This window comes from Tupaia chinensis, unplaced genomic scaffold (genome assembly GCF_000334495.1).
Source record: "Tupaia chinensis unplaced genomic scaffold, TupChi_1.0 Scaffold000037_5, whole genome shotgun sequence".
NCBI classification, from domain to species: domain Eukaryota; kingdom Metazoa; phylum Chordata; class Mammalia; order Scandentia; family Tupaiidae; genus Tupaia; species Tupaia belangeri.
In genome coordinates, this window is record NW_006159488.1 from 522,348 (window position 1) to 529,263 (window position 6,916).

General features: G+C 42.1%; 1 long non-coding RNA gene across 1 annotated transcript in view; it reads left to right on the plus strand.

Annotated features, from left to right (window-relative positions):
- LOC114008164 (uncharacterized) overlaps positions 1–3,861 on the plus strand; it is an 85,777-nt gene extending 81,916 nt beyond the window's left edge. Inside the window, exons 3-4 of the long non-coding RNA XR_003549723.1 lie at positions 989–1,252; positions 2,300–3,861. This is a non-coding gene — a long non-coding RNA (uncharacterized LOC114008164). The remainder of the gene's footprint in view (positions 1–988; positions 1,253–2,299) is intronic.
- Positions 3,862–6,916: the final 3,055 nt, after the last annotated feature.

Below are 6,916 nucleotides of genomic sequence, written 5' to 3' on the forward strand. Positions count from 1 at the left end.
TTAACATCTTTGTCAGCACTTGCTATTGTCTGTCAGTTTAATCTTATTTATTTGGGTGAGTAGTTTAATAGCATATTATTATAATTTTATTCACATTTCTCTGAGAATAATGATAAGGAGCATGTTTATTTTTCCACATTTTTAGGTGTCTGTTCAAGTTTCTTATCATTTTTTTTCCCTCAGAGATTGTCTTTTCTTTGGTTTGTAGGCCTTTAAATATTCTGTATATGCATTCCTTTTTTGGGTGTATGTGTTGCAATCTTTTATCCCAAGATGAGACTTACCTTTTCATTCTTTAATGGTATTTTTTAAAAGTTTATATATTGTCGGGACCAGCAGTTAGCATAATGGCTATGTCGCTGGACTCCCATGTAGTCGACCGCGGTTCGCGTCGGGGACCCAGTGGCTTAACGCTGGGCGCGTGTGCGTGCGTGCCCAAGATCCCAAGAGGAGAATGGAGGAGATGGGATTGTGGCGTGGCCATCCCCCCTAGGGGGGTGATTTCTCGCTTTCTGTCTCTCTGTCTCTCTCTGTCTTTCTGGCGAGTGCACACGCCCTATAGCGAAAACCTCTCCAAAAGAAAAGTTTATATATTGTAATTATGCATATTTATGGGGACATAATGTAATTTTACCATACAATGTTGATGTGGAGACACCCAGAACTTATGAGTAACTTTGAGCTAACCCAGGACTGATAGCTGCCTGGACTTTCTCTTTCCCCATAAGGTAGCTGCCCCTCCCCTGAACTGTACAGTGGCTGGAGGCCTTGAGCAGGCTGACAGCTCTATATGAGGGCAGACACTGAGCCTTTTCCCTGATAAGACACTCCAAACATGCTGAAATCGCCCCTCCCCAAATTCACCCATAAAAGACTGTGCTCAGCTCTCAGCTGGGGCTGGAGCTTCAGAGTGTTATCTCCTTCATGCCTGCTGGTGTAATAAAAGAGTTCTCTTTCCTCACCGAAGTGCCTTGTTTTCGTTCTTCAGCATCTGTTTTTCCACAGCATTTGGTGTGTTGGCTGGAAAGCAAAATCAGGCTAGCCTTTTGAGCCACCTATCTCAAGTCATTTTCCCCCTGGGATGGGCATTGCGGTATGGAGAGATAGGCACGCACTCATCTCGTTTGACGGGATCCCTCAGCTGTGATGCCTGCCCCAAGGTCTAGTGTTCCTGGAACATCAGGCTCCAGTTTGAGAGAAAGACCAACTCCCAGACCATGATGCATCAACCGTGGTCAACTCTGGTAATCTGGTAAGCCCCCCTGGGATCTGTAGAGCCCTGTCAGTCAGACCCACTCAGAATGGAAGAGACCTGTATACTCTTTGGTTGCAGGACCAACAGTCAGGGTTTATCTGGTAATTGGTTGGTGTGGGGAGGGAATGTATAACCTCTGAGTGAATGTGAGTGTTTGTGATGAGTGAATGTGTTTGTGGCCCCACAGTGCATCACACTATGGGGCATGATTGGGTCTGTTTAAATCTGTGTTTCCGTGGAGGCTCCAGAAGGGCTAAAAGGCAGAATTACATGCTTAGGGACCCCTTCCCTCTCCATGCATGTCATCCAGTGGAGGATATATATATCCAATTGCTTATTGCCAAGGAGCCAAATGAAGCCTGCGAGGGATGCAACCAGACAGATGCCTGATTGGTCCCCCTCTCTGGGCACCTGCGCTTTGTCTGTTTGTAGCATCGTTCATGGGAGGGAGGACACAGGGGCTGTTGGGAGAGTTGTCCCTATAGAGTTGGATAGGCAGAGTAGATGTCAGGTCACAAGTTCTGTCTCCAGAAGCTGGGACATGAATTCCTCTCAACTGTGACAAAAGATGTCCTCCCAGAGCCCATCTTGACTCTCTTACAAAGGCTACCACCATGGAATGAAACCTGCCCACTCTGACTGGGAGCAGAGAGGACAGGCCTCACTCTCTACCTAAACCACCTTCCCTCATCGATTAGTTCGATAGACTTCCATTCCCTTATCCTCCCCACCACATGGTTATGTACAATGTGGTTACTGGCACCCCAGGCCATCCAAACCAGTTCTCCTATGCTGACTCCTGGCTACAATTATCCCAAGCCATTCCACCTTGGGCACAAATTTGCATAAGAGGGAAGAATTAGTGTATTATTTTTGCCACTCGTGTCATGCTGCCCATGCCTGCCTCTGACCAAAAGAAACTTGCAGCTCTGGCTCCCATCTTGTAAGGCACTCCCAAAGAGGAGCCATTAGCAGCTCCATCTCCGTATTTCTCTGTCCCAGCTGAGCCAGTGATTGAAACTCTGCCTCCATCTGTGTCTCCAGATCCTGAAGAGCAGCCTTGGGGACCAGCCACAGCTCTGACTTCTCAGGGGAAAGGTCACCAGCCTCACCCATTGTCACCTGATGAGCAGCTTCAGTCTGGGACAACCTTACTCTTCGGATGCTCCTCTGAGAGACCCAAGGGCCTCCGCAGATAGGTACAGATGGGCTATTACGGAATGCAGAGCAACCTTCTATTATGAGCCCTTTACCACCACTGATTTGCTTAATTGGAAACACCACACACACATTCTCCTTACTTGGAACAGCCCCAGGCAATGATAAGTTCATGGAGTCTATACTAAACCCATCAGCCCACTTGGGACAACTGCCAACAACTGCTCCTCACCATTCTTAATATAGAGGAGTGCAACAGAGTCCTTGTAACAGCAAAGACATGGCTACAAGAGCACGACCCCAACGATGAGGTAGATTCTGAGGCTTGGGCCACAACTGCCTTTCTGAATGAAAAGCCTAACTGGGATTTCCATCCTGAGAACAGCCACGCCCATCTCAGCAAGTATCGAGAGGCACTCCTGCAAGGGATGAAAGACGGTGCAAAGAACCTACAAATATGGCAAAAACTACAGAAATAATTCAAAAGATAGACAAGCTGCCAGGGCAGTTTTATGAGAGGCTCTGTGAAGCATACTGGATCTATATTCCATTTGATTCAGAGAACTCTGAAAGCCAACGGATGATTAATGCTGCATTTGTTGCCCAATTGGCCCCTTACATCTGTAGAAAACTCTAAAAGCAGGAAGGCTTTCTGCCACTCAACTCCTGGAGATCCTTAATTGAGTCTTCATGAATCTAGACTGTGAGGAGAAAAAGGAAGTGGGCTGGTGGATGAAGCAGAAAGCAGCCCTGTTGGATGCCACCCTCAGACAACTGGATGCCCCACCTGGTCCAAGAGGGGAGTCAGAAGTCAGCTGCCCTAGGCTTAGGCCAACCCAATGCACTTACTGCAAGTAAGATGGGCACTAGAAGGATGAATGCCCCAAGCAGAAGGCAAAACAAGGAAGGTTTTTACCTGAAGCCCACCAGGAGCCCCCGAGACTTTCCCGCAGTCTGGGCTGAGAGGAGCCCGCCAAGGATGGTGGTCAACCACCCACCTATAGTGGTCAAACTAGCACCTCAGGTGCAGCCTGTGCACCTTTGCTGGTACCCAATAAGCTCTCGTGGGGCCCCTAACAGTTATTATTTTGGCCCTGGATGTCGGACCATGTGTTCTTAATCTGATTACACAGTTTATAACCTCCCATCTTGAGGCTATAAAGTATCAGATGCTTGTCACAACCTGGGAAGTTACGTTTACTGCCCCTCTGTTGATTGATGATCATTGAATGTGATTGAGGATGCTCAAGAGGGGAGAATGATGTGGAGAAGCCCTGAACTTATGAGTAACCTTAAAGCAACCCAAGGCTGATGGCTGCCTGAACTTTCTGTTCCCTACCGTGTGGGAATAAAAGAGTTCTTTTTTCTCTCCAGAGTGCCATGTTTTTGTTCTTCAGCATCTGTTTTTCTGCAATAAGATCACAATGTGTATTGATTAAATCAGGATAATAAACATACTTGTCATCTCAGCCGTTTGTCATTACTTTGTGTTGGGAGCATTAAAATTCTCTTTTTTAGTTACTCTGTGATATACAGTAAATTGTTACCTGTGTTCTCTCTACTGTATTTTATAACACTAGAAGTTGTTCCTATTATCTGTCTGTAATCTTATTTCTATTAATCAGCATCCTTCTGTCTCCCCCATCCTTCCCCTTTAGTAATAATTCTTCACCTCTCCACATCTATGAGTTCATTTTTTTCAATTTCCACATTTGAGGATGAATGTCTGATACTGCTCTTTCTGTGCCTGTCTTATTTCACTTAATGCAATGTCCTCCAGGCTTGCCAGTTTAACATACAATGACAGGAATTTATCCTTTCTAATAGCTGAATATTATTCCAGTGTGTGTGTGTGCATGTGTGTATACACACATTTTCTTCATCCATTTATCTGTTAATGAACACCTAAGTTGATTTTATGTCTTGGCTATTATGAATAGTCCTACAATAAATATTGGAATATAAATACATTTATGACATACTGATTCTTTTTTATTTGTATATATAACCAATAGTGGGATTGCTGAATCATAAGGTAGTTCTATTTTTTATTTTTCGAGGAACCTCCACACTGTTTTCTATAATGGCTACATTAATTTATATTCCCACTAACAGTGTAAAAGTATCCCCCTTTCTCAACATCTTCACCAGCATTTCTTATTTTCTGTCTTTTGATAATAGTGGTATTTTTTGATAAGCAGAAGTTCTTCTCTTTTTTAAAAAAAAGAGATTTTTGCTGTAGGGTGTGTGTACTTGACAGAGAGAGACAGAGAGACAGAAAGTGCGAAATCACCCCTCTGGGGGGGAATGCCATACCACAATCCCTTCTCCTCCATTATTCTCTCAGAATTTTGGGCACACAAGCACACATGCCCAGTGTGAGTTTTAAGTCTCTGAGTCCAGCACTCAAACTGCAGTTGACTATGTGGAAGTCCAGTGACGTAACCATTACACCATCTGCTGGTCCCAATTGAAGTTCATAATTTTCATGAAATGCAGTTTTTTAATGTTTCCCTGTATGCTTTGTATACTTTGTGTGTGTGTGTGGTTTCTGTTTAAGAAATTTTTACCTATGTATAGCCATAATGATATTCTCCTGTGTTTTTCAGAAAGTTTTATCTAAAGGAAAAAAAAAAAAACCCAAAAGCAAAAATCCTTTCACTTTAGACCTATGTTCCATCTTGAATTAAGAAAGGAAGTTCTGTTGCTGCACTGGATAGAACAGCTAGTGCAGTGTGAAATATCAAAAGGAATAGTAGACACCTTTGTCTTATTCAAAGTCAGATCAATTAAAATTAAAAATAATTTTTAAAAAGTTAAAGTAGCGACAATTGGTCTAAAATTCTGGCCAGAACACTAAATGAAGTTCAGTCAAATTCAATTTTATATTGTGAAATGTTTAAGTACAAAGACCGGATCTGAGGCTCAGTACTTTCAAAGGACATGCCTAAAGCATATAAACCTCCAGATTTCCTACATACTGACTCATAGAGTCCCAGATTCCTCTATGTCTTAATTCTTCTAATCACTTTTTTTCCTTTTTTTGAGTCAGTTGTAGGAAGAGGAGAGATAACTATTAAATTCATAATATTAGGTGGATCTCTCTTGGTACCTGACCACAGACAGTGCTTTACCAGTCATCTTATATGCAGAGATGTGAAATGGAGCCTCAATAACAAGAAGTCACAATGCACGTGGACTAAAAAGGGTATATAACTAAAGTTTCTGAATGTGGTGTTAAGAGTTAAAGAATCAGCATGTATTAACCTCTTGCCATAAATGGCCAGAATTTTTACAGATGTGCATGTCAGTTAAGTTAGAAACTAATTTAAATGAACCTTTTCACATTTAGTCCTCATTAGGAAGGAGTTCTAGAATTGAATCCAGTATTGATTTAGGGCAGTGGGCAGAGAAGAGAGTGGCTTGTGTCTGCTATAGCTTTAGTAGAGGCAGCAGCTTAGTGGAACCTCAGAGTTTTGAAGAGACTCTTAACAATTGATACATGCATTAGGTCATTTGGTAGATACACGTTTTGTACAAAATGAATTGTGTTCAGAATTCTGTCCTTAGTCAAGGAGCTTAAGGCTTGAGGTTGTGAAGCACATCTATAACTGCACTTAAAAAAGAAAATGATGAATTTCTGTTATTTACATACAGTTATCCCTCAGACTGAGATCCTTAAAGGCAAGAGCACAAATTATCCTAGTTCTAAGATAATTCCTAATAAAGAAGTAACCTCTGTTTTCTAATGCCCATTTAATTTTATTTCAACCATGCAAAATACATTTAGTAGTCCAATATATGCCAGGCACTATTCCAGTCACCAGGGATAAAGTTGCATACAAAAGACAGCGTCTCTGAGGTCACATAGCTTATCTTGGAGAAAGACATACTTGAACTGGTCTTGAAGGATGAAAAGGCTTTGAGCATGCAGCAGCTAAACAGGAGACTTCTATACAAAGACAACGATATGGACAAAGACAAAAAAGCTAGACATTTTGGAGCAGTATGAGGCACAATTAATAGTTCAGGCTGACTGGAAAACAGAATGAACAAAAAGGAATACAAAATGTTGGGACCATGTTGAATATACCTATGTTCTTGGCTTGGGGTCTGAACCATGTGAAAAATAAAACAATGGTAAAGGGGAAGTTAGATTAGCAGATACAGCTTAGTAGAGGAGTCAATGGGCCTGAATTGAACTCAGGATTAGGTAGATTTTTCTAACCTTGTTATATGTACATCTGGACCAAGACAGGCTACTGGGGAGAAAAAAAAAATCTATGCTCAACTTTCATTATAGAATGACTTATGAGTAAGCTCCCTTCTAAAAGGAATAAGGTATTGAATAGGGTAAAGATTCCCCTACTATTCCCGATCCCCCAACATATCAATCAGATAAACACCAGAAAAGCTGGTGTTTCTCATTAAGGTCCTTAGTTCTTTTTTCCCCTGTTTTATTTTAAACAATTGAACTTAATTATTAATCCTATGGTCAGAAGG